This window comes from Canis lupus, chromosome 8 (genome assembly GCF_011100685.1).
Source record: "Canis lupus familiaris isolate Mischka breed German Shepherd chromosome 8, alternate assembly UU_Cfam_GSD_1.0, whole genome shotgun sequence".
Lineage (NCBI taxonomy): Eukaryota > Metazoa > Chordata > Mammalia > Carnivora > Canidae > Canis > Canis lupus.
Window position 1 is genome coordinate 12,805,484 of NC_049229.1, and position 23,867 is coordinate 12,829,350.

Sequence of the window (23,867 nt, forward strand, 5' to 3'; positions counted from 1 at the left end):
ATAACAGTAGGCTACCTTCAGTTTCTTATCGCATTTTCCCTATAACAAACAAAAAGTTAAGATCCAGTTGTTGGTCATTCTACTGAATGACCAAGTCTTTATTCCTTCCTGAATTACCATCTCATTAACACCCAGTGTTTCCCCTTGGACCAACTTAATTTTAAGTGTATGAAACCACTCTGATTTACAGGGATCATTTCACCCTCTGACTCAGTGCCATGTTATTATTTCACGATGTCAAGGATGCCTCCAAGTTGTAGTTTAAATGGTAGCCAGACTGGGAAGCATTCAGGGGTGAGCTGAGTCCTGAATCATCGAGCCCCACCTCTCCATCCCAGATCTCATCTCGCATGTTCCACTATGTGGTTGATTTCAACCATCAATGATTCTTCCTTCCATTAACCCTTTTGTTTTTTTTTTAAGTTCTAGAACTCATGCACCCAAATAAATATGTCTAAACCCATAGATATATGTTCACTTAAATGACTCTCCCTGTAAGTATAAACATTTTGCTAACTGCTTTTGAAATTATCTGCAAAAGTAATTTTCCAGCTACAGATGCAAGGTGGGTTCATCAACTTACAGTCACTGAAGACCTTTCCTTGATGACAACCTATTTTACCTCCCCTGCCACCATTTTCTCTCTTGGACCTCTCACTTTTATCTTGCCCCCAGGCTATAAAAAAGGCTTAGGAGTCTAAGATGAGAAGGCTAAGGAACAGAGGAGACCAGCAGCCTGCAGGGCAGGGTGGGGGTGAAGGACCCTTTTGCCAAACCCACCAGGGAGCAAGCTTAGTGAGATGAATTTATCTGAGGGCTGTCTGACAACTACAAGAAGAAATGTTGATCTCTTGGGTGTGACCAGCTCTATGTTGTGAATGTAAACCCTCTAAATTATTACAACCAAATTTTAGGTCCGTTGAAAACTCAGTTCCAAAGAGGACTGCATACACATAAAAAAGTATACATCCTTCCAACTGTGTGACTTTTAGAAAATAACTTCTACGTGTATCATTTGACACTCTATTTAATGTTTTAAAACGCGTTTCAGCGAAAACATGTTTCATAATATTAAATTCCTAGAAAGGAAGGCCTTATGGAAATTCAATAAAAAGTAAAAAAAAAAATCATCTTTGAAGACCCAACTGATAGAATTCAAGTGAGAATAAAGCATGTATTTTGTGCGTGGTGATGAAGTGCTATAGTTTGGCTGATGGAGATAGCACAGAGTGATTCTGTCCCCTGGATTGGCACAGATATGAGTATGTCCCAGTGCTCCTGGGAAAAGTGAGGCCCTCAGATCACCCCTGAGTGGGAAGGCGGGGGAAGACATTTATCCTGCTTTCCTTCTCAGCATCATTTGACCAAACCACCCTCATTTAGCCTCATGGTCCATCATCATAAATTAAACCCTCCAGAATCTCAATTGCCTCCTATCTCGATTGGCTATTTGCTCTGAATGTACTTGAATTTGTCAACACTGCCCTGGTGCTGCTATGTACCACAGGAGCATGGTATGGTCTGGTACTACCACCAGAATTCTAGCTGAATAGCAGATAACTGTGTGTGCCCTTGCCTTGCAGTCTCCCCTCTGTTGAGAAATTCATTCAGGAGAAGTACCCAGGTTACCCAAGAAGTTAAAATTGGGGAATGGAGGGAGGTACTTCATACAAGTAGTAACTCAAATTTGAGGTCATTCCAACCACAGATGTCCTTGCCTTGTTTCCATTCCCCAGGGCAACAGGCAGCAGTCCATAGGTTATATATTCATTGATGTGACAATCCCACTACATTAGACATTTTGCTTATCTCAGGGGAGTACCCAGAAATGCTGGGAACATCTCTCTCCACACACCTCCTGTCCTGGTATAGTGGACAATTAACACCTGTGCAAAGCAAACCCACGGTCTCAATTACCCATGTATAGTTGTTTAACAGAAACATGATACTTAGAGCAGTTGGCTAGATGTTCCCACCTCAAAAGGATGGTTTCAACCTACTAGCTAACAGAAGTAGCTCAAGAGAAAACGACATTGAAAAGCCAGCATAGTTTACTATAGAGGGTTCCATAAGGCTGGAAACTATTCATAATCTGATTTAATAGGTCTGGGAAGCCCAACAGTATGGTATTAGAGCAAATGTATAAAAGATGCCATTCCTGTCTCAGGCAACAAGATAGACTTATAGATACTATGATTTTTCTGATAGATCATGGCCAAAGGATTGTTTTATGAACTCCATTCAAAGTTAATTATTACATAAGACATGCTTGAAACCTTACTGTTTTAGTCCTTTTGTAAGGAAAGCTTCATGAGGTAGAAGAACAAAGCTGAATTTTAATAAATCTGTGGTAAGCAGTAAGAAGAAAGACGGGGGAAACATACTCATGTCAGTGATTGCAAGCTAAGAAGAAAGGCCAGAAGGGGTGAGGGTAGAGAGAGGGACAGAATTTGGAAGAAAACAAAGTGAATCAGAAGAGTTGAAGAAACAGACTGTAAGCAACAAAGGAAATGACAAATAGAGCATCAGGAACAATAATAGAAATGATGAGATATTCAAGGTGCATGACTGCAGAGAGAGAGAGACACCAAGTTCATGTTGGGCTGGTTATAGTACAGAAGGCAAGAGGAGCCAGGGATTTTAAAGAGTGAATTCTCTAGCAAAGCTCAAGCCATCCAGCAAGCAGCTTTCAGACTTTAATGTGGAGATAGATACCCTAAGAGTCTTGTTTAAAATGCAGATTCCTGACTCCATCCCAAGACAGTCTGTTTCCTTCTGTCAATGGAACAGGAAAATGTTTTTAAGAAGGCTAGATGATTTTGCATTTTTTACACAGATGCAGGTGATCTTCAGACCTCACTTTGAGAAAACTCTAAAAACAAATCAAAGAAAATCTTACAGCTTTTAACAGCACCAACTTATTAGAAGAGAACAGAGGTGCTTGTAGGTAAGGAATATGCCCTATGAACCTGGCCAGGAAGCATGGAAGACCCACCTAGAATTATTGCCGCAGAGCGAGAGATGCTGCAGGTGTGCACTGTGGAGCAAGATCCAGCATAGCTTCTTAAGTTTGCTTTCTGGTTGTAGATCATCCTTTGCCCTTTGCAGTTGGAGATACCTCTCACCCCAATTGAGACATACATACATACATACATACATACATACATACATACATACATACATACATAAATAACACCTCAAAGAAGCCTCTGAAAATAATTAAACATGATAATTCTGGATTATCTTTAATTAGAGGGAGGCTCTGGTGCACTCTGAGCTTCAGAGGGTCATCCTGCATTTGTTACAAGTGATCTGTCACTGGGTCACGTGCACATTATTCATCGCTTTCACCTCTGATCTTCCCCTCCTCCGAGCACAGCCCTCTGCAAGGGCCCTGCACTTAGGCTGTAGAATAAAAGAAATCCCCTCACGCTGTTCCTGCCACCGCTACTAGATGACATGTCCCTTCCAGGGGGAATTCAGATAGACAGGCTCTTCTCCTTTCTATCCTTCATTCTGCGCTGGCTGCTTGGTGCCAGGCCCATGCCTGTGCCAGGAGCGCCGGCCTATCCCTCGTGAGGACTCAGGTCCTTGTTGCTGCAAGAGCAGTGCCCAGGCTGGAGCCAACAGTCTGCAAGCAACGCCAATGCTTGTTATAGGCCCATATAGGATGCCAGCAACATGGAATGAGAAGAGAGGAGGGAGGGAGCGAGAGAGACTTGGAAAAACAACCAGAAATGCAGAGGGAAGCCAGACAAAGACTGTGGCCATCTTTTAAGACAGGCCTGCAACCATCTCTCTGCCTCTTCTGACTTGGTTTACCAGGCCTGTACCTGAGCAGAAAGTGTCATATCTTCTATAGTTGACACCGTCCTGTTTTCTTCTCTCCTTTCTGCACAGATTCAGGGCCCCCCTCAGTGCCTCTGTCCCAGGGCTCCTGCTTGCTGCCTTGAGTCAGTTGATTGGTTCCCTGACCGCTTGTCAGGTAGAGAGCAGAGGTCCTCTGCGTTCATCCTGGTTCCCCGCAGCACATAGGGGAGCACCTGCCCCAGCCGAGGTGGGCGGTGGGTATTTGTTGAATTCAGAGTGAGGATCATTCTTTCCTCCCTGAAACCAGTTCTTCAAAAGTTATTAAGCTTCACATGAACAGTGTCCCTCAAGACCATCTCCCCAGGTTAGGGAAATTGAAATGTACTTAGAGTAAGTACCATCTCAATTAATACATCAAAATTAGGATACAAATTCTGTCCAGAAACAAGTGTGGCCTTTGGGGTCAGAGTTGGGTCTCTAGCCCAGCCCTATCATTTATTTCCAGGCTGCGGATCTGAGAAGTATGCCTTTTCCCTACATCTCTGTTGTCTCCCCTGTAACATTAAGGATAATATTGCCCCTTCACACAAGGTCATCAAGAGGATTAGATGAGAAAACTCATTGAGAAGCCCCTGATAGATGTAAACACTCAAATGTTTTTCCCTTTTAATTTTGGATTAAGCTGCATTTGGTGGCTTATTTCCTTTTTCTGGTCTTAAAATAACATTTCTAGTGTGCAGAAATACTAATTAAGTAACACCCAATGATTCAGTTAATAGCATCCACTTCACAACAGTTACGTGAAAGTTTAAACACGATAAGACTTAGCACTGCTACCTGTACAAACGGCTGTAACACGTTCCCCACCTCAGCCTTGCCCATGCTGCATTTGTTTTATTTTGCATTGCTTACTAAAGATAAACTTGGATTTTTGACACATAGGGTTAAAAACCAAAAGCTAAGCTACTTTTACTCATATTTAACTTGCAAGGAAAATTTGTGTGTAAATAGGAAAAATCTCTCTTTAGGTAAATACAGTCACGGTGTGTATTTGTATGTCTTTGGTACAAAATGATCTTACCATCCTTCTATCTGGTTGTAATGGGCTTCAAGGACTTCTCTTTGCTCTAAATAGGAATATTTACTGATCAAGAGCATGCTGTTGCATTCTCTTCTGCTGTAACCCGAGGAAACAGCACCTTTTCACCTCTGAAACCGGTGTTGCCATATTACTCATGCCAGTCTTTTCTCACTAATTTTATGATTATAATGAGGCAGTGGTGCAGTAGTTAGCACAGATGACCTTCTAATTGAAAGACTGTAAATTCAATCTCCATCGCTGGGCACCGACAGAAATTTAAATAAATATAGCTCCTAAAACCCTTGTGATGGGCTGGCCTAATGACCACAGGCTAGCAGAGCCCAAGTCATCTGTCACAGGGGACCGCCGGCATCTTCTGGGTGTTAACTACAGGAGTCATTAGAAGCAGGTTGCCCTCACGAAGCCAAGTGAGCTGAGGGACTTTTCCCCGGGCTTTGATTCAGGCACTGTGCCTGGCTATCCTGTAACATATGCCAGGTCACTTTTTTGTCAAAATGCCTCCAAAAACAGGCGCCTGAACACAAGGGGGGAGGCTCCGTTCTCAAATTGGACCTAAGCAGATACGAAAAGCCTTCTCTACGGGGCCCCCTCTTGTCTACTGCCATGTATAGATTCAGATGCAGTAAGCTGCCCAGGGCTGTGTTGACATCATCCCCTTGCTTACTGTATTCCCCACCATTTTTCACCCCCATGACCTTGGACAGCAATCCAATTCAGGTTTCCAGAATGAACTGCCCTGAGGATCAAGATGGGTATGGAAATGGTCAGTCCGAGGAAGGAATCCATGGAGCTATAATGCTGGCAACATTTGTACCAAATAATTGAGTACTTGCCCTTGATATATTTCTGACCTTCCATTTTGGCTTGAACGTTGTGCGTATGTCTCTTATTGTGAGCTGCCTTAATTCTCTTTTGGAAACAAGTCGTATATAAATTTTTTAACAAAGTGGCTGCTTTAAAATATGTCCCTGGACCTTGACAGCAACTACCTAAAAATGGCCCCATATTGCTGACAATGCCTTAAAGCTGGTTATTGGGTTGTCAGCATGGTGCATCTTTATCCTGAATATATCACACAAACACAATGGAAATTTCCCATTGCCTTTAAAGTTTTGCATTCTGTATATTTGGTTGTTAGACAAATAGAGCAAGCTTTGCCGACTTCATTTTCATTCTTGGCAGCATGTTTTTATCATAAGGCAGATAGTCATTAATTTACAGAATCAACGCTGGGAACAGCTTTTGTGATCTCATATTAAATTTTCCCCTGAATCCGCCCCTTGGCAAAAATTACTCACATCGTTAAAAAATATTTAATTAGGCTGTAGTTTATACCCAGCTCACTGGGGAAATGTTGGAATTAATATGATTTGCATGAATTCTGTTTCTCTTTTTCTGTCAGAGATTAGTTTTGAATTCAGTTCAGAGGGTCGTTGACACTGCCAAGGACTCACAATCGTGAAGGTCAAACAGGTAGCAAATACTTCCCCTGGGTAGGTTCCCTGAAAAGACAGCTCAAAATTGCTTTTAATTATGGGTTACCTGAAAGGCCACTTGCTGTTTTTATTTTTCCACAGATCCCTGAAACACTGCATGATTGGAAGTTTTAGGTAAACCATTTTATTCCCAACTAAAACAGGCCTGTTTTTGTGTAGAGATAGATACATGTGCTTAGCTGTGCGAGGCCCAAATTATTTTCTTAGCTGCTTACTGATTTCTGTGGGTTTTTCACAAAGGAGAAAAGTCTCTTCGCTTTGTACTGGGATATGGATAAAGTAGTCTTATAAGACAGTCAGCCAGCAGAGAGTAAATTTTCTACATAGCAGTGTATCTGCTTGCTTAATTCTCTCACAAGATAAGATACGATGTTTAGTTATGCATTTCCTTGTTTATTCTAACATGGGTCAGGAAAAAAAAAAACCTTAGGGAATTCACAATCCTGTGCCATTTTTTTTTCAAAAGAAAATTTAATGGAATATTTAATTAATAATCTAATCAATCAATTAATCTCCATTACAGAAGTGTTGAAATCTAATTCTTTTTCACAGCTATATCAATAAAAGAAGGGAAATGGCTACCCACTTATCAGGATAATAGGAAACTGTTACAGACACAAAGAAAAATTGACATTGTATTAATTCTGCTACACTGGCCCTGAATTTGCCAGTATTACCAGAGTCTCCTTCGCATCTGAGACAAATTTCAGTTCACTCTCTGAGACTACCAGATACACCCTTTATGGCATAACCTTTCCTAATGGTGGGAAAAAAAAAAAAAAAAAAAAGTGGTGGTTATGGTCTTGTCTTTCTTTCTTTTTTTTTTTTTTTTTTTTTTTATTCCCAAAGATTTGGGCTTTGTAGCTCTAAAAATAGGCACATTCCAATAATGAAAAGGCATTTAAACTTTTTGGACATTACCTCTGCCTTTATTGTTGAGTTTCAAGTTTAAAAAATATAAACCATCTGCTATCAAAATATGTACAGAGCATACCATGCTGCTGACTAGCCAACTGTTGATGAATAAATATTTATATTTTGAATGATTTATATAGGGCTTCTTTCAGCACTGGAAAGATGAGAGTCAGTTTGACCCTTGATTCTAAAAATCGTGTGTCAAGTCACTCGCAGGGAATGGATGCCAGGTGTATCTATTGCAATAATAGCCTCATTCCGTAACATGGCTAATGAAGATCAACACATGTTCCAGATTATTCCAAAGTGTTCTAAACTGAAAGAAACTTAAAATGAGAGATGAGAGGAAGACCAGGATTTTTTGAGTACATATGTTCTGCTGGACATTGCCATGCTAATTTACACACATAACCTTATTTAGCCTGCAAAATACCTAGTACGATAAATACAAGTATTCCATTTTAAAATTGAGGAAGATCCAGTTCAAAGAGGTAGAGTATATAGACCATCTTTTTCAGTCAGTCCTTTCTTTTACACAGAACCACGCTGAACCTAAAGAGAATAAATAACCCACACACAATAACAGAGTTTGTCTCAAATATGTGGCTGGAATCCACATCTCCTTCACCTTCTCTCGGGTGTGTCCAAATTTTCCCAAAGACCACTGTAGATCAGCTCAAACTAGAAAAAGTTTTTTTTAAGATTAATTTATTTATTCGAGAGAGAGAGAGAGAGCACATGCGTACACATGTGCATATGCACACTGGAGCAAGGACAAGGGGAGGGGCAGAGGGCAAGAAGCAGACTTCCCACTGAGCGGGGAGCCCAAGGGAGGGGTTGAATCTAACCACCCTGAGATCATGACCTAAGCTGAAATCAAGAGTCAGATGCTTAACCAACTGAGCCACCCAGGCAACCCGAAAAGGGATTAAGTAAAAAACAGCATAGCCATTTTCCCTACAACTTTATTAGTAAATTTTGCATTATTTGTTTTAGAGCAAGCCAGCTCGATTCTTGTGCTTGTACACGTGGCTTTATGAAATGTTTTACACAATAGGGTAGATGTATACCTTCCCTTCTAGTAGAAGGAAATTCATACAAACAATAGCATATTTACAATATTCTTTTTATTATTTTAAGACCTTTATTAACAAGTACTACTGTTTGATTTTTTTTTTTTTAAATCAAGTTGTAAACTTTTACCACAAATTAAAAATGAGGTTCTTGAAACTCTCAGCTAAACCAGACTGGAAACAATTTAAAGATCTTTAAAGGTATATTGAGAAAAGCCAGGCTTTTAAAAAAAGAAAAGAAAAGAAAAAGCATTTGTCATTACCAAAAAGAGATGCCCTTAAGGTTAAAAATAATAACCCCATACCACACAGATAATGCAGATGGTTCTAGTTATCTGATCAGTGGGCAAAAAGCAAACACTTAAGGTCCTCAACTCCAGTCTTTTGTTCATTATCTTATTGCTGGAATTTCATGTTCATTTCTTCTTGTTGGATGACTAAACCGGATGGCGGTAGGGATGGTAAGCCAGCATTTACTCAGCCGCACCCTGCTCCACCTCAGAAAGGACAGATCCTCAGCTGAATTGGCTGCTTTTGTGTCCTTGCCATCTTGTGATTTAGGGTTTTCTGGGCGTCTGGGTGGGTCATTAAAATACCAGATACTGGAGCTGAGGTGGCTGCTGACCTTGGGTCTCCTCTTGTTTACTTTCCTTCTCTTCTTCACCACTGTCCTCTCCCTGGGGGTCTTTGGGAGGAGGCCCCCAGTCGCACAGTGTAGTTACAGACCCCTGGTCTACCCTGCACTCCGGATGGAAGGCCCTCCAGCAGCTCTCCCTGCATGGGTCAGTTGCAAGATTGGTCACTGCCTCTCCACTCCGCATCCTGGGCCATGTGGGAGCTGAGGCCCGAAGTAGGGACCACCTGGGGTGGCCTAGCCTCAGAGCATTCTACCAGCTGTCCTTCTCTCCCCACTCTCCCTGTGCCAATAATTCTGCTGGGAATTGTGGGGAGGAGGAGCCCTGCGACTGGAGAGCATCTTAATGGTTAGGGTCTGCCATGTGTTTACTGCCTTGCTCAGAGCCCCAGGGCCTGTCACATTTGCTGCCTCCACACTCTTCCCCCTTCCTCAATGTCCAACTCCACCATCTCTCTCTGTCCCCTTCTCCCTCTCTCCCATACTGGGAAGGCACTTCCTAGGGTCCTGGTTCCTTTTGGCAGTGTGCCATATAGATACATGGCCCTCAGTCATTCCTGGTGATGGAATCATAGAGGTTTCTGACATCATTGAACCATAAAACCATTGCTGCTGTGGCCTTCTTGTCTCCCCTCTCCCCAACCCACCCCCCAACCTCCCACCCCTGCCAGATGCCTCTGAGACAGTGAGAGCCAGTCTTGTGGGGAGGGCAGGTCATGGAGGGGGGTGCGGGGCAGAGGGGTGGCTGCTGGGTCTTGTTCTTTAAATACTGGTGGTTCTGCTCTGGGCTCTGCGATCTGCTCCCTCCTCCCAATACAACTCGCATATTTACAACATTCTTGTCTGAATATATGAAAGCCAAAATATGTGACTTAAAGGCAGTGAGTGAGAGAGAGCTATGAAATTGAAGAAATTGTACAAATGCCAATAGGACGAGGGACATTAACTCAGCTTTGCAAAAGGATGCAGGTGACTCACAAAGCCAGAAGAATCCTTTTACATTTAGTTTTTGCTATTATTGCTGTTTGCTTTTCCTTTCTCCTATAGCCCCCTTATCTGATGAGCACAAAGCTTCTGGAGTCCCTGTTTCATCCTCATGTCTAAGGTGGCCAGTCTCAATATTTCATCCCATGGTCTCAGAAAACTGCAAAGTTGGTAAACGTCATGCCATTTGCATCTAGTTTCATTTCTGTTTGAAAATAAATACCATACCCTGTTTTCTTTCACTCTGAGGAGGAATAAATCATGAGAACAGTTCCTGAGAATATAGTCTACCCTCTGGGGCCACCAGTCGTCTTACTTTAGTGGGTCCGCCCCCAACTGCACTCTGAGGTGTTCCCCTGCTGCTCCCTATTCGTACTGTTGTGCTCACTAGGCAAAAAAATAAGCATAGTATCAAATTCCCACTGTCTAATCAGGCTGTTTTCACAAGCAGATGTACTTGAAGAGATTATGGTTGAGATACATTGAAAACATGAGTTGTAACAGTTTGGGAAATTTCTAAGTATTTTGCAAAATATTATGCCCATGATGTGGCACGTATTGGTTTTTCTTATGAATCCTGATTCAATGTGAAAGAGTAGACATAATTATTATTATGGCTTCTGTTTTTTAACTGCTTGTTGTGTGCCAAGCACATTACTCATCTCAACAGTCCCAAGCAGCAAAATCTCCATTTGACAGGTGAGAAAATGGAGGCTTGGAAAGGTTAAAGCAAGCTCTTCAGGCTCACACAGACGTTGACATAGCTAGGTTTTAAACCCTGGCCTTTCCAAGTCCAATCAATGCAATGTCTCAAAGCAGAGCAATGGAGTGTGAGGCAGAAGTGATTCCCTGCCCTGATCATGCACCCGATGTGGGGCTGGCAACCCCCTCAAATTCAGGATCTCAGGTCTTCGCTCTGACTTACAGTGATAACAACCCAGGGTTTCAGGGAGGGGGGAGGCAACACACCAGAAAGCATTTTGAGATCAGCAGTCTAATCAAATCAACAAATGGTTATTGAGCACAGTGCTAGGTATCTTGGGAACCATAAAGATAAGTAAGATATCATCCCAGACCTTAAGAAGCCTGCATTCTAGAAAATGGTTTAATAAGAAGTGTGACAGTGGCTCAGGAGAAAAGTGTTACAACCCTTCAGTTCCTGGAACAAGTCATTTCTATTTCTTCTACAAGGATGACTTTCTTAAGACTGGAGATGAACACTGGTTAGAGAAAATTTTCCTACAGCACACAATAAATTATTTTAAGAAAGAGAGAGAATGAGGGAATCAGTACATATTTTATCCATCCCTACATTAATACCTCCCCAGACCAGTTCCTGATGACTCAACACTGTTCTGGCCGCTAATGGCAAAAAATAGTCCCCACAGATATATTTTGCACATAAAATCATCCAAATACACAACATTAATTATGCACATTATGTAAAAAGATAATAGTGTTACCTTTACAGTGGGGGGTGGGAAGGAACACATCTCAGTGGATAGATAACATTCTGTTCCAGCTGAGGAATGTCAAATTGACTGCAGGAGGTGATAGAAATGCTGACTTTTCCAACCAAAGATTGCCTCTTATTCGAAGTGCACACTCCTCAAAGCTCCTACAAATCTTAGGTATTGATTTTCTGGGATGTCAACTGCACTACTTTCCTGTTTCTCAGCCTGGAAAGGCAGCAAGCCTTGCATGAGCTCCCTGTCACTGTTTCTTTCACCTTTGAGGCTTCCACTCTTATGTAAGTAGACACTGTATAAATCAAGGGGAATTTTTTAGGTACTTCAAACATTTTTTTGGTGCTAGCTAACTCTCTGTCACCAGCATAGGAAGAAGGGATTATCCCTCACAATTACAAGTTATAAACTGGAGAGGCAAAAAAGGTACAGTGCCTTGTCCACCCTCATTCCGAGAATCCATAGTGACAAGGGAGGACGGAAAAAAAAAAAAAAAAAACAGACTTTTGCTTCCCAGGCTAATGCTTATGTCAGTAATTCATGTCATGCCTTTATATGTTAATAGTATCACCTTAACGTGGTCTTTCCATTTATGTCCTTTTCTTCTGTTTCAAAAACTCTGCTTCCATATACCCTGACATACTGGACTATGGCACCAAGTCAAGGACTATGGTTCTCACACTACTCCTCCCAGTACAGTTTTTCTTTCAAGCCAGACCTTTTCGAAAGACCCAAAACAAACCACACCAGCATAGAGCTGTTCTAGTTGGAAAGTGTAGTGCCTCCGAGGTACCTCAGGGGCTCCTTAATTTGGCTCCAAGAATCAGTAGGCTCCCTCATTATCTGCCATACCAAGGAGAATTTGAGGAAAAAGATTATGCTTTTCATCAGAGTCTCAAAGGATCCATGAGCCCAGAAAGACCTAGGGTATTTATCTTTCGGTTCAGCTTGAAACTCATGATCATCTCCCACTTACCATCTCCCACTTTATTAATGTGCTTCTGAATCAGACTCAGATGGCTTTGTTGAGGTCCTAACAACTGTAAAACAGTATTGATTGAAAGTCCTAGCAGATCAGACTTGATAGCCCAAGATGGGCTTCTATTAATATGATGAATGAAGAAGCAAAATCAGTAAGCCACCATATTACTCTGGGATTCAGACACTTACCAAACCCTTGAAATCCACTCATTTCTCAATAAAATTGCAATGCTATTTAATTATTCACTCACTTAACATAAAGGGCATACCTACTGTGTTACTGGGGAGTTGGGCCAGGGAATTAGACAGAAATGGCTTCTGCCCTCAGGAAGCTTACTTCAATTAATTAACAGAAGGTGACGTTCACTGATCACTAAGTACATGCCATATGCTTTGTTTGGCACGTTGCATGTGTTATCTTATTTAATTTTGACAACTGTTAGGTAGATAACCATTACTTACCTGTATTTTATAGTTAAGGAAACAGTAGAGTAACTTGCCCAAGGTGAGTAATGGTTTTGATCCCAGGCCATGTGCCTTTAGAGGCTGCATTCCTAACCAAATACTCTCCATTAGAAGCATGTCAAAGTAAATATTAGAAAACCTTCCAAAACATAGCCCACTGTGTGTATACCATTATTCATTAAACTGTACCCGGCTGTCCCAAACACCTAAACAAATGTTTTTAGTCTAAGAAACATGCCCTTCTTGTCTGGCTATCCTGGAAGGTGCCTCTTTAAATGTTCAGCAGAAAAGGCAGGAACTCATCAGTCTCAGCTATTAGACGTTATTTCCAAATGATGCAATTAAAACTAGAACAAGAGACTGTGTAATTGTGGACAGTCACCTATAGCCATTAGATTGTATGAAAGGGTTGGCTCTAAATTCAGTTAATAGGTTACCAGAAAACATACCTTCAACAATCTCGATTTCATCTTAAAGAAGCAAGAAAGTAACATTACAGGAATAATGACTCATTAGTGACTTGAAATTGGGATTATTTGGCTTTGTTTTGTGTCCTTAGACACGTAAGGCTGAAGGGACGATAGATCAGAGACTGAGAAAAATCAAATGATGGAAACAAAAAGATTTCTTCCCAGGTATAAAGAAACCGAGTGAGGTTCACTAATGTGAAAACCTCTACATGATTTGGCATGGAGGTTTGAGATCATCCCAGCTCCTCCCTGGGCGGTTCTCCTGAAGCTCAGAGAAGAGCTGGGGTTTTCCCGATGGAGGAAATGGATAAGTCAAGGATATGCAAGATTACAAGAGGGATATCCCTTCTAGCCTGGAGCCTATGAGGAAAACAAATACCTGGGTGCTAGAAAAATGGATGCAGTTTGCCCATTGGCTCGGTGATGCCAAATGGGTGAGCTGAGAAAACATGCTGTGTTTTCTGATGGAGTCCCAGATCCTCATGAAAGAGAATAGGTACAAGCTTACCAGTCTCTAGCAGTTAAGGCTGCCAGGTCCCAGCCATCTCCATCAGTTCATTCTTGAGATTTTATTCATCAGAATTCATTCCAAAACACTGAAACTATTGCCCTTGAGGCTTTCATGTTCTTTCATGGATAAAGAAGGCTGCAGCTGAGTCTTCACAAAAGTTGCTCATGAAATCCTTGAGTCATCCTTGTTTTGATTTGGTTTTGTGTTTTTATATTCCTCTCGGTATGGATAGCATGAAATTTTCAATTTGCAAAAGGATTTAATCAACAGCAAATGTTTTGAATCAGATTAAAACCCAAATACTTTAAGAGCTATGTATTTATTCTGTCCTGCTGGGTGCAGTCATTTTATCTTGCTTCTGAAGGGCAATGCAAAGCCATAGATGCTCCAATGAATTTCCTGCAACAGATAGGTATGTTAGTGGTTAACAGTGATAAATGTTTACCTTAAAAATCCTGGGTTCTTCCTTAGAATTTGCCCCCTTCTCCTTGACACATCAAAAATGGGAAATCATCTCTGAGACTGTTTTATTTGTCTGTGTTTTCGGGACAGCACATTTACATACTCGCGAAGGCAATCAATATAAGCAAGCCCAGGTCTTCCAAGAATCCTTAATTATATGTCTAAGAATGCATATGTATTCACATGTAATACTTGTGTTTCTGCAGTGTTTCCCCCCACCTTTTTGAGCTGACATGTGCTAAGACTCTTTGGAAGTGGTAAAATCAAGAGTGTAACAGGCAAATGCACAATGAGTTGTTAAATGTGATGGCAAAATAAAAAATTTTTAAAAAGCTTCAGTCAGTATGATCAGTTAAAAAAAAAAAAAAAGACAGCCGGCAAACTGTCTATCATGTGATGAAATTTGACAGTAGGGATTATGGCTTTGATGGACCAGAACAGCTAATAGAAGAAGCTGACATTTTTGAAACCCTGCTAATTAAGGGTTCCTTCCTTAATATTAAAATAAAGTCTTTGTCTGGGTTTTATGGTTGGAGAATCAGGTGTTTTCATTAATATATGCCAGTCAGTCTTAATAAGCTTGGAGGGCAGAGGAAGTTATTATTGAGTGACCTTCTACAAAATAAGCATGTTGCTAAGGGCTCTAACCCTGCCCTGTTCAGACTGATGAATCTCATTTCCAATGCAAAAGCTTCACAAGAAATCCAAGTATTCTCTGTGCAATCACAGAAAATAATCCTTGTGTCTCTTGTAATGTCCAGAATTGCCACTTACTACACTACTACTGTACAATGAATATTACAATACATATTATTTTTCTAGCACAATTGTCTACATTTCTGAATTGCCCAGAATAGAAAAACTTATTGTGAAGACACTTGTATTGAAAAGTCAGCTCATTTTAATACTTTTCAAATAGTCATCTACTCTGTTCATGAATTATAATGCTCCGAATACATCTGACAATACTGGCTTTGAAAAGGAGATATGTCTATATTATTACATATTCATTTTCAAATAGATTTCAAACAGATTTTAAACCATTCATTGAAATTCATTGAAATGATAAATTCACAGTTGGATTTTGATTGACTCTTAATCCAATTTTACTTTTGATAAGTTTTCACCCCTCTCTTCCCACCCACCCCCAACCTTTCTCAACCAATATGTTTTTTGTTCTGCTATTGGTTTTTAAAGCAAAACTGATGGGATATGGTAAAACTTGAAGGTTTTGATATCTATGTAAAGCTTGTCAAATGAATTGGTAAATTTAGTTAAAATCAGTAAAGGACCACACTACAGGTGATTTGTCTGGCTAATTTCCAATATACCAATTCTTCTCTTATAGAAACAGATGTGCATTACAAGTTACTGTTGATTCACATCCAGAGCACCACTTTGAAAGAGTCTTTCAGTTATTGAGCCGTATCTGGAAACATGCAGGTAGCTAAGGTGGCTGGTGTTGGGATAATAGATCAAACACCTTGAGTTTTGTGGTTACCCAGCATGAACCAGCTGCTCCTTATCTTGAGCTCTTTCTGTCTGTCCTAGGAGGAGAAGTTGGGTAATACCTCTGTTGCTGGATGCATGGTCAGGTAAACAGACAACAAACCTATTTAAGTCTCTTTGGAGAAGAAAGGAGCTAGATTAAAAACTGCACAGTGCGTCACAGGTTTTGTGCTCACCCATGGGAAATAAAAACTTTCCATCATAAAAACTGAATTAATTACAATATGCTAGGTACAGGAACAAATGAGATACAAATCTTAGGTTCAGGGCTTTAGTATGTGGGACAAGAAGTTCAAAATGGCAATGATTTCAGCCTTAGGTTTATTGGAGTCAATTGCCTTTGAGATACATACTTGAGAAGAAAAAAAAAAGACATTTCCTATAAATGACTTATTGAAGCTGTTTTTCAGTATTTTAAAAAGGAAAAATAAAAAGGTTAGTGAAGACTAGCATAGATCTATCTCCTTAGGGCCCCGATCAATCATCTTAGTGTTTATTGAGCCTCTACCTGATGCTTCCTTCCCACTGTCCTGGGCTTATGTAGCACACTACCCCCTGCCCTTCTGTGCTCCAGTGTAGTTAGAACCCTGTGGTATCTTGGATTTCTCCCATCTGCTCATCAGTCACCTGTCCTTTCTAATTTTCTTCTCTGTGTAGAACCAGAATAGGAGTTGCCCTCCCAGACACTTGGTTTATAGTCTCACCTCTGGACTCATCCACACCAGTGCTACTCAAAGTGTGAGTCATGGAGCTACTCAAAGTGTGGGTCCACATCACCCAGGAGCTTCTTAAAAATACAAGATTTGGGGCCCCACACCACATCTATGAAACCAGTATCTGTAGGAACCCATGACTCTGCATTTTTAAGGACATTCCAAAAAGATTTTCACCAATTCAACAGAGAGTAATCAATAATGCTCATTACAACTTATTTGTATACTATGTTGTGCTGTCATATATTTTTGTCATATCATTTAACTCTGCAAATGTTTGCCCTGTCACTCCAAAGTGGATTATAAGCTCCCGGGGGGGGGGGGGGGGGGGGCAGATGCTAAGTTTTAGTGTTCCTTTTTATGCCCATAAGCCAAATTCAGTGTCTTACAGAGAGCAAATGACTAATAAATACTTGATTGACTAAAGTCTTTAAATTGTATATTAAATCCAAAAATTCAGTCCTTTTATTCTAAAGACATTCTTCTATTTATATTTTTTATTCTCTCACACCTCTTCCCTTGAACATCAATCTCATAGTGTTCTAATACTTGATGTTTCTACTCCAGGGATTCTGTGGTTCTAGAGCAACACTGTCCAGGAGAAATATGCTACAAATCATATTTGTAACTTTAAATTTTATAGTGGCCATATTTTAAAAAGTAAAAATAAGCAAGTGAGATTAATTTTAATGATAACTGTATATATCTAAAATATTTTAATATATAATAATATAAAATATGTTGTATTGCCTTCTTTTATTTTTTTACATGAAGTCAGAAACCTAGTGTCATTTTTCCCCTATAGCATATTCTAATTCGGACTGGCCACATGTGGCTACCATATTGGACTGCCCAGCTCTTGAGACTAGTCATGGATAAACTCCAGAGGTGTATGAAACCCCTAAAATAAAATGCCAAATCATATGTGTGATACCAGAGCATTTTTCTAGTGAGACAGAAGAATAAACTTTATCAGGTTCCCAGAAGGGTTTATTTCCCCCACCACCATCAAATTCCCACCCTCAAATATCTTAAGAAACACAGCACTGCTTTTAGCCTGTGGAATGACTCATTTTCTCTACTTGCCAGTTCTATTTACATTCCCTATTCTAACAAGACTAACTCACAGTCTGTTATTAAACAGTTGTGAATTTAACTTATTCCTTTAAAATAGCACCTAGAGACTGCTCAGGGTATTGACTCGCTTCATAGAAAATAACCTCAAACACTACCACAGTTGGTAGTTACAACAGCCAAAATAAAATAGAAGTATATCAGGACTTTTTCTTATGGTAATTCACTAGGAATAAATGATACGCTAGACCCGTGTGCCCACATAGCTTTCAGGAAGCTCCCAAGATGTGCTAAAACATGTCAACAGGAAATGTTCTGGGAGAGTCAGTAACTGATCACAGCACAGAGGATTTTATTCCTTCTTGTTCTCTTCTCTGGGCTATGAGCTCCAGATTAATATGACACTTTCTGCAATAGCTAAAATATTCTTGTATACCTTGTGATTTTCTTGGATGAGATTTTTCAAGACCCCTCACAGTGACATGGAAGAGGAGAGCCAGTTGTTTTCTTTATAGCAGCTATGGCATGACCTAAATCAGAGGAACCAAGATGTCAGTTGAGGAAGTGCCTCCTTTTTTTTTTTTTTTTTTTTTTTTTTTTGCTTTCTCTTAAACATAAGGATCTCTTGAGGTACACAGACAAATTATCTTTCTTAAACTTTTCTGGTTTTGTTCTTCTTTGTCATTCTTCTCTCAACAGCATCACTTAAACATTGTGACTTAGCTCATGGTGAGGGCTTCCATTATTGAGTAGCCCCTTTAAAAACAATCAGGTATGATTAACTCTATTATTTGTGCACATGAAACATATCCAAAGTTTTAATCATATAAGCCATATTGTTTTTCTATGACTAGAATAAAATAATCCTGTGTAACTTTCAAAACACAAATGGAAAGGTCAACCCTGTAATTACTACTGTTGTCCTTATCCATTTTACCTTTCTTGAAAATAAAAGGGCTGTTTAGAATCAGGGAAAAATTTCAATATCAGTCTTAACGTATAAGAATTTTCTACTTTTTCTTATTTATGTGACCAAAAGAAAAAGGGCAAAATTCACTGTAAGAATAATAAAAACAATTAAACAAAAATTGATACTGAAGCATGGCCATGCATAACATGCATCTCAATGTGTATCTAGATTTAAATGACAAATATTGAACCATGTAAAATTTGAGGATGTTGGATTAACTATGCCAATATCAACTATTTTATGTCGATTGGTTTCCTTATTACCAAGGTAATGAAGAAGCTTTGAAAGTGACATCTTACTATTTGTTTCATCTTCAGAGAAGGGAGATTGACTTCAGTTTCTTTTTAAGGTTGTTAATCCTTCTTTCTTGGCATCATTTCACTTTTTACTATGATGTAACCTCCAGTTGCATCCTTTTTTCCTTCCCAGCACTGTGATAAATACTAAGAAGTTGGCCTTTCCTGCCCTACAGACACTTTAAAACTTCAAAACTATGGGAACCTTGTAAAGCAAGGTTTTAAAATTTCTTGATTTAGTCACTTTCACAAATCCCTGTGCTCATTCCTATGATGTAATGTCCCTTCAGTATTACAGCATTCTCTAGGTTCTTCTTTTAACCAGTGGCTCTTAATGAAAGGAAAAAGATATTGATATATCAAAACTATTCTAAAACCACTGCCTTCATAATATAGGGTGATGGAGAAATCCTGAACCATAGAACTAGAAGAAAAAATGAAATACAGTATATAACTTATTTCTTAAGCAGAAAAAAAATGAGAGAGTCTTCAAAGTCTGTATCTGTTTTATACCGAGACCATATCTAGAAGCATTCAAATATGTTCAACTGTAGACTGAGTAATGACCACCTAACACTTTTGAATATTTAACAATCAGTGTCCTTGATCAATTCAACTATTAGGAATGAGAGTCATAAAAGCAGCATACTGTTCCTTAAAACTGTGCCTAAATTCGAAGCTGTATCTGCAATCTGTTCTTTATTTTCACTGGTATTCCATTTCTCCAACAGCTTTTTTCTTTTACTCCTCTGAGAACTAGGAAAGCCACTGGAATTATCTTCTGGCACTTCTTAATCAAAGTTCAGAACTGGTTATGCAGTATTCTCTTTGGATATCATGGTTGCAGATATCTCAGGTCGGGTGCTCCAAGGGTTCTGGAAAAGTGTACACCCCCCAAAAAAAAGAAAAAACAGTGGAAAAGTACTTGGCCTCACTGATTCCCAAAGGAGTTAAAATGTTTATTTCTGAAGATAAAATAAACACAAGATGTGGTATCTTTTAGCTCAAATTCTTCCAAGGGAAGGCTCTGTTAACATATCTGTAAGGAGAGAGTTGGATTCGTTTTCTTAGTTGATGACATTGAAAGGATTTTTCATTCTGCCTCATCGTTCTGATATAGAACCTTTCTTTCTTCTTGTTCTACTAATTTATACATGTATTTCTGTAACAGACCCAATGCTTTTATGCGTTTTTTCTTCAGATAAGTCAGCAAATACATAGAATGAGACAGAGCAGTAAAGAACATCAAGTTTCTGTCAAAACAGTTCATAAATATTCAGTAGAGTTCTGCAGTACGTAGGAAGTTATGAAGATGGCATTAAGATACCAGTAAATCCAAAGAAAACCTATGCTAATCAAGCTATCACATCTTATTATATTTTATTCTTTTATCACTTTATTATCCCTCAATAATAGAAACGTGACCCCCAAAAAACTACAAATCCTAACCTGCCATGCTGAAATAGAATTTCCTTCTTATCCTGGGTCAGGATTTTCTAACCAGGGTCTTATAGGAGATCTGCAAGCCTAACCTGGGAGTTAGTTTCCCAAACCACTTGCCACTAACATAGTCCTCTCGCTGGTGTGACCTTCTATCACAATATTGCTGGCATCCCCTGTAGGAGTAGGGCCCAGCTGCAAAGGACTCTGGAAAAAGGGCTGAACCAACAGTGCCTCCAAATCTTCCCATCAATCCCAATGCCCTCAAAAACTAAAAAAAAAAAACAAAAAACAAAACAAACAAAAACACATATAAAAGGTTTAGGAAATTATACCTTAAATGGCAGGTTTTGAATATTTTTTACGTGATAAAAATGAACATTGTATTATTCCTAACACTGAAATATTTTTAAAGGAAGAAAAAAATAGATTTTATGATCTTTCTTTATAAAAATATCTTTCTTAAGTTGTTGCAGTGTGGCGAGGACATTGCTGCCTGTTCCTCATTGTACCAAACCATCTCAATCAAAGGAGCACTGAATGCAATGACTTGCACTGTTAGTACATCGCTGTAGTTAAAAAGTATTTGCTCACCCCAGGGGGCCAAGCAAAGGCTATCGACATGCTTGCTTGATGTATGAAAAGACAAATTAGTGCCCCATCCTATCTACCAGCAGGATACAATGACCCTACATGGAAAAGTCAACTCAAACCACTGTATAATATATTTACTTTTTTTTTCTGGGAAACTTCAGAGTTACCAAATCAACTGTGTCTAGTGTGCAAATTACATGCAAGCTAACAGAATGTGAATTAAATTCGAGGAAAGCTATGGTTTAGCTTGACTATGCAGATGGCCCTAGTGACCATAGTATGTTCTGGAGGAATCTAGGGTAGGTTGAATGGGAAAGCACAGGGAGAAAGGAGTTTAGACCAAATCCTATTTCTGGATAAGGCTGTTTATGACTCATTGCCTGTCGCCTGCCCCTTACACATTCTCAGCAGTTTCCCAATACACTCAGCAATGGGAGAGAGGAATTTCTTTCCATGTCACTCAGGGAGAGGAAAGGGGGACCCAGTGAGCAAGGTCGGAAACAGTACTGCTTTTTCCTCTTTAGGTTAGAAAGACAGCTCAAAATCTCATGGGTCTGTTTCTTGAGTTAATAAACATAGCATGTTTGTTTTCTTTAGCCACGTAAGGTAACTGGATTTATTATAAAATGAAGAGGGTCTCATATTTGCCATACAATGCAACTCGCACTAATCAGAACACAATATTAAGGGGAGAGAGGCTTTACCTTTCCATTATGCAGATCCTAGTCAATATAAAATGAAATTTTTCCAGAGTTGTACTGTTAATTTGAAGAGATAGTTAAGAAATAATTTTTACAAAACTATGCGAGCATGTGGATAACCCACTAGCCACATTCGGTTACAGATTACAGAGAGGGGGTTACAAAAAATGGCTGCATTAAAGAGTGCCTTAAAAACCTGTCCTTTCCCAGCATTTTTATAATCCTATCCTCAGTTAAACTATGTTGGCTTTTATAAAGGAAGGCAGAAGGTCTCCACACATTTAACAAATACTTATTAGAAATAAACATATCATGTTGCTATATTGTAACTCATTTTACAGGACAAATAATGTTATAATAATGCCATGAATGATATAAAAGAACCAATGGAAACTTGTCCAAATCAAGCACAGATACGGCAGCCCTGGTGGCGCAGCGGTTTGGCACCTTCTGCAGCCTGGGGTGTGATCCCGGAGACCCGGGATCGAGTCCCACATCGGGCTCCCTGCATGGAGCCTGCTTCTCCCTCTGCCTGTGTCTCTGCCTCTCTCTCTGTGTCTATGAATAAATAAATAAAATCTTTAAAAAAAAAAAAAAAAGCACAGATAAAGCAAATTTTTTTCAGGCCTAAATAGTTGTCCTTTATTCATTCGGCAAACATTTGTGATAAATCTCCTGTGTATGAGACACTAGTCCTAGTTCTCTGGGGCCAAGTTTGGGAAGACTTGGTAACTGAGGATTTGAGGGTATCTAATTAACTATAGTGACATTGGATTGGAACTCTATTTATTTTTCCTGTTTCAAGGTAGCATGAAGTAATGTCTGTTCATCAAGAGAAAGATCCCTAGTCTTGGTTCCTGCAGTGTACTTTGAGGTGTAGAATTTAGTGGCAGGTGAGTTCTAGCCAGCCTTCCTACGAGAGAAGATCAGACAAGAGGTGAGACAAGTGGTTAACTGAGAGTTTGCCAACTGGGCAGCCAGCCCTACTTCTACCAGCAAACAGCTGGGTAAATTTGAACAAGCATTTTTAACTTCTTACCTATTAAATAAGAGGGCATCCACGGATGGTTTTTAAGGTCTTTCCCATCTCTAAAATCTAATAGAGTGAAGTGAAAAGCAGTGCGAGGAATGTTGAAAGTGCTAGACAAACATAAGATGTCAAGAAGAAGAAGAGAAGGAGGATTCCAGGTCCAGAGACTCTTGTCCATCCCCATGTCTCTGTCCATGTAGTATACCTGCTTTCATTCGTTTTTTCTGCCTAAGAGTCTAAAGGCAAAGCACCCTCAGGCCTGGCGTTGGGCGGGCTGCGCACCTCTGGCCTCCTCCCACCCTGATGTTCAGTGTTCTCTCCTTAATGGAAGTGAAGCTAAAGGATGGCGGAGCACAGAGGTCCCTGCTCAGCCTCCCTGACTGCAGAATCACTGCCCAAGAAGTGGTAGGGTGACAAAGCAGACTTCAAACCAAATTCTTCTGCCACCATTAGCTTTGCTAGTATTCAGGTTCTTCTGTAAATCAGGAATAATCAGAAGAGTTTAAAGGAGTGTTGCAAGGATCAATCGAAGAAAAGTATGGACAATACTTGTACACAGTGATCGGTAGCTCCCCCCTCCCCCCAGTGTTATCATTGTAGTTGGGGCTCAAAGTGCACATCACTCCGGCCATACTTTCTGATTAAAGCCACTTCCCAGACACCACACAAGCCATAAGAACTCCTCACTCGAGTTTCATAGGAGTATATGTGCCTGGGTGTCATCCACTCTCATCCACCAAACGCTGTTTGGCAGAGGCAGTAGGCATCTTGTTGCTTATTTCATAAAAAGTGATTTCCTGGGCAGCCCGGGTGGCTCAGCAGTTTAGTGCTGCCTTCAGCTCTGGGCGTAATCCTGGAGTCCCAGGATCAAGTCCCGCATCAGGCTCCTGTAGCCTGATGAAGCCTGCTTCTCCCTCTGCCTGTGTCTCTGCCTCTCTCTCTCTCTGTCTCTCATGAGTAAATAAATAAAATCTTAAAAAAAAAAAAAAAGCTATTTCCTCTGCACAGTTTTGCTAGATTTTCAAAATCAGGCTCAGAGGCAGGTAGAGACAGTCTTGTTTTCAACTCAACTCTCCAGGCCACTACCTTACACTGTTGCCATTGGGGGGACACTCCAGGGGACCCCCTCCCTCCCTGTAGAACACAGTGTGAGTAGTGCTCCCCTTCCCCC

At 40.1% G+C, this 23,867-nt stretch overlaps 1 protein-coding gene and 1 long non-coding RNA gene across 6 annotated transcripts in view; one reads left to right on the forward strand and one right to left on the reverse strand.

Annotated features, from left to right (window-relative positions):
* Window positions 1-18,195, reverse strand: part of LOC119872831 — a 24,469-nt gene extending 6,274 nt beyond the window's left edge. Inside the window, exons 1-2 of the long non-coding RNA XR_005363125.1 lie at window positions 18,102-18,195; window positions 13,905-14,306 (exon numbers count right to left, since the gene is read on the reverse strand). This is a non-coding gene — a long non-coding RNA (uncharacterized LOC119872831). The remainder of the gene's footprint in view (window positions 1-13,904; window positions 14,307-18,101) is intronic.
* NPAS3 (neuronal PAS domain protein 3) overlaps window positions 1-23,867 on the forward strand; it is an 845,222-nt gene that overhangs the window by 693,376 nt on the left and 127,979 nt on the right. The gene's annotated exons all lie outside the window — the stretch shown is intronic.